The sequence below is a fragment of the Tenrec ecaudatus genome, chromosome 5 (genome assembly GCF_050624435.1).
Source record: "Tenrec ecaudatus isolate mTenEca1 chromosome 5, mTenEca1.hap1, whole genome shotgun sequence".
Classification (NCBI taxonomy): domain Eukaryota; kingdom Metazoa; phylum Chordata; class Mammalia; order Afrosoricida; family Tenrecidae; genus Tenrec; species Tenrec ecaudatus.
In genome coordinates, this window is record NC_134534.1 from 32,565,710 (window position 1) to 32,570,060 (window position 4,351).

The 4,351-nt window shown below is 43.9% G+C and overlaps 1 non-coding gene across 1 annotated transcript; it reads left to right on the forward strand.

Moving 5' to 3' along the window:
• The first annotated feature begins 2,530 nt into the window (after positions 1 to 2,530).
• LOC142449392 (U1 spliceosomal RNA) lies at positions 2,531 to 2,694 on the forward strand. Its single transcript, XR_012784582.1, has one exon. It is a non-coding gene; the product is annotated as a U1 spliceosomal RNA (small nuclear RNA).
• The last annotated feature ends 1,657 nt before the right edge of the window (positions 2,695 to 4,351 follow it).

Here is a 4,351-nt window from a genome sequence, read left to right on the forward strand (position 1 = left end):
AGATCAACAACACCAGGTCACATCACAGGTATCACAATAGCATTTAAAATGACTTTTATATTACTTCTATCAATGATCAATATTACTTATATAAATGATGTTTTGGGTTTCAATAAAGTCTTTTTTCAAATCATAAAAAAAGCAACCAGACTCACGGCCTTCAAGTCAATTCCAATTCATAGCCACCCTGTTGGGCAGGGTAGAGCCGTCCCCTGTGAATTCCTGAGACCAAACTCATGAAGGCCCGCCCGACTTCCTCCCAGGAGCGCCTGGTGATTTCCAAGTGCTGGCCTGGCCATGGCCGGCCAGCGTTTAACCCCTACACCACCAGGGCTCCTAATTAGTGGTGAGTTAATTAAAGGTTTAACTTATTTGGCCTGAGAATGATAAATATCCAAATAGCCTTTGGTAGAAAAAAGGTTGCCCACCCAATCAGCATTCTGAGGGAGGAAAAAAAGAAAAGAAAAAAGGTTGGCGGCACAAAGCAGGTGTCTTTCCTTGGCATGGAAGGATGCGGTGACAGTCCAGGAAACCATCGTGTCCCGTCTGGAAACGGCTGGTGTTTCTCTGCCATGATTCTGCTTAGAGAGCAAGCACGGACTAGGCATCAGGGATGGTGCCGCAATGGCCTCACCTGCTGGACATTGAGTAAAATTACACACACCAATCAAGGGGTTGTTTTTTTAAAAAACTTTTTCAGGTGACCATTTTCAAAAATGGGATGGTGGAGCTTTATTTACAAGCCAGGTCACAGACCATCATGAGGTGGGAGTTTTGAGCAACACAACACGGACCAAGGTAGGATATAAACCAGGGAGAAACGGAACAGATGAATGCTCACAAAGTAAGAGAAAAGGTCATTATTCTACCAGACTTTTCTGTCAAATCCCTGCATGCGCTGTGCACCTCAGGTTGACCGCAGGGTGGCCATCTCCTACCTGCCCGTCCTGCCCTGCTTGTTGCAGTCTCTTTCAGGAAACAGCATCGCGGCTTGTCCAGAAGAACCAACAAGTCTGTCCCAGAAGAAGTACATCCAAAATGTTCTTTAGAAGTGAGGCTGGAAAGACTTAGGCCCTGAACTTCGAACATGTTATTAGGAGAGACCAGCCCCTGGGGAAGGGCACCGTGTCTGGTAAAGTAGAGGGCAGAGAAGAAGCGGAATGCCCTTGATGACAGAGTGGCTACAGCAAAGGCGCAGACCTACAGCAACTGTACGGATGGCACAAGGCCGGGCATTGTTGCATGTCCTCATCTGTTGGGTGACTACGAGTTGGCATCAACTCGACGGCACCTGAAAACAACGACATGGGGAAACAATGAGAAATGCGGTTCAGAAAATACAATCATACAATAAATAGTTCATGAAGTCAACAACAAACAGTCATTGAGTCGATTCCAAATCACAGCGACCCTATTGGACAAGGCACAACGGCCCCTGCAAATCCCCAAGACTGTCACTCATTATGGGTGTAAAAAGCCTCGTCTTCCTCCCAAAGCGCAGCTGGTGGCTGTGAACTGCTGACCTTGCAATTAGCAGCCAAGCATGTAATCACTACACCACCAGCACTCCTTACAAAAGTACATATAGCCCAGAAAATCTTAGGGGACAGTTCTACTTTTTCACATGGGGTTGTTGTGGATCTGAGTCAGGTGATGACATCCCAAAATATCAACAATGGCACATCATCGTCCCAAGGTGTTGTTGTTAGGTACCATCGATTCGGTTCTGACTCATAGCTTCTCTATGTCCAACAGAACACAGCACCTCCCAGCCTGCACCATCTTCACAATTGTTCTTAAGGAAACCTGTACAATCGTACTGGTTTAAAAGTATTCGGTGTGCCCAACCACGGAGTTTCTCTTCGAACCCAATATGTAGGCAATGGAAGTCCATTGTCTGTGGCTGCAAAGAGTATGGACACTATGGTGCCGGCACTGCGTGGGTCGTATTTCTGGGACTTTCTGTGTGGGTGTCCACGTGGTACAACTAGGCAGCCCGGGGTTGTGTGAACTTTAACCCTCTTTACCTAAATGTGTGGAGAGTTGAGCCTTTGCTCTGTGCAGTGGACTTGCCGATGGCCATCAGCATGAAGGAACTCCACGGCAACTAACCCCAAGCACCAGGCACAGGAGTTGGGGCTTCAACAAATATCTGGGGGGAGCAGGTGTAATCGATAACAATGAGTGATGGGTGTCCCCTGACGCTGGGCACTACCTAACTGGTTGGCGGTAGGCGGTGGCTCTGTCACTTCCATCAGGACACACAGAGAGAATTCTGAGGTGTGGAATTTTGCAAATCAACTGACCTCCTTAATTGATCGAAATCTATGGCTTTCAGCTCTAACACTCTGTAGCAAACAGTTAGGTTTAGAAGTTTTCATTTGGAATATTCCTGGGGGAAAATGACTTCTTTGTAGTAGAAGTCTAGAACACATGGGTTAAACATACTAAGAGGCTTCAAAGGAGGTCTTGGGAAAAGTTCACTAACTTTCCATTCTATTTTGCCACGAATTTAAAAAAAATCCCTCTCATACTTACCTGGCAGGGGAGATACCATGATCACGAAGGTGGTTTTCCCAGGGCGAGGCTTATCCATTGCACTCCGGATGTGCTGACCCCTGCGATTTCCCCAAATGTGGGAAACTCGACTGCATAATTTGTGGTAGTGGGGGACTGCGTTCGCGCTCTCCCCTGAAAAAAAAAATCCCTCTCATATAACCATACACAGTCATTTACTATATAAATAAATCATAAAGACTTCAGCTCATAGCTGTGGTTGATATCTGTAGTGTAGAAGCTGCGACCTTGAGTTTGATCTCTTGAGATTCTTTAATCTCTGCAACAACTAATTTAATAGGCATTGTTGCTAGCATTTTGTCTGTGCATCTTAGGTTCTAGAATTATTTTTAAACAGTAGGTAATTGAGGATGATAATTTAGTGCCGTCTTTGTAATACTGAGTGGGCCAGAGGGAAGCATCTATAAATGTATTCCTTATTAAATAAAGAATAATTAATGTTGATATCAGGCATGAACTATTACAAAGTACATTTTCATACATAACCTCACTTGATCTCGGTTACCCTATGAAGTAGTAATGAGCCCATTTTCATTTGTGAAAACTATTCACAATAAGTTATTTGCCCAAATTTACAATTACCTTGTGGGCTGCCAAAGGCTAGATCCCAGGTCCTCTGGTTTTAAATCATTTGTGCTTTCTATGGTACTAAGGATATTCTATCATTTATTTTTTGTAAAATGTTTGACTCAATAAAGATTGTCACATATCATGATAGTTCTAATCTTCTGGCTTTAAATTTTTATCAAGTTGAGTTATTCACATTATGTGAATTGCCTGTATCTCTAAAACTAATATTTGCATTGCAGGTAAGGTCTTTAAAAGCTCAAACAAAAAGCAGGTGTTTCAAATATATATGAAGAGGAAGAGTTGAAGAGGGATACAAGTTGTTATTCTTCCCATCAGGTCAGCGCTTCTTCGTGGACAGAGTGATTGTAGGCTCCGTTAAATAAATAACTCATTAAATAAACTTTAACTTACTGAAATTCAATGGCCACAAAACTCAGGACATATTTAGGTCTTCACCCATTGTTTAAAAGAAAAAAAAAAGAATCTACTTTAATTACTGTTGTGTAAAGTCAAATCAAAGTGCATATACTATCTACCTCTTCACGTCTAAATTATTAATAAAGCGTCTACATTTGTTCTGGGTTAGCTCCCAAGGGATCCCTCTGATTTAATTGGTTTCAATAAATGTTTATTGGACACAACTCTATGCAGAGCACATACCTCGTAACAGGAAGCATTGAATTACAGTCCACCTGGGGCTACTGACCTCCAGAGAAAACAACACACAAGCGCTTCCATGACAAGGCAGGCAGATCCAGTGCGAGGCTGGAGATACAATTCATAATAGAGGAACTGAGAAAGGAGACTTGATTCAGAGGTTTAGCTACCTGAGCACATGTCAGTGAGGAGAGAAAAGAAAAGAGAAAGCTTTCACATCTTAAACAAAACGAAAGAGTCCACACCACCGCTGTGGACCCTCCAGGGCAGAGCAGACCTTGCCCAAAGGGTTTCTGAGCCATGGCTCCATTCAGGGTCAGAAAGCCTCATCGGCCTCCTGAGCCGGGGGAGGGTGGAAACTACGCCACCAGAGCTGTAACAGCCTTAGAAGTTTGGGGAGGGGGAGACGGACTCTAGTTCTATTTAACGACGTTGCTCATTCCGTTTTAATATGCTTTAGGCCCCGGGGGGTCCCGAGGGTTTGCACTACATCACTAACCTAAGAAGAACCATGCTTGTGCTGAGATCCAGAGGATTTGCAGCCCTT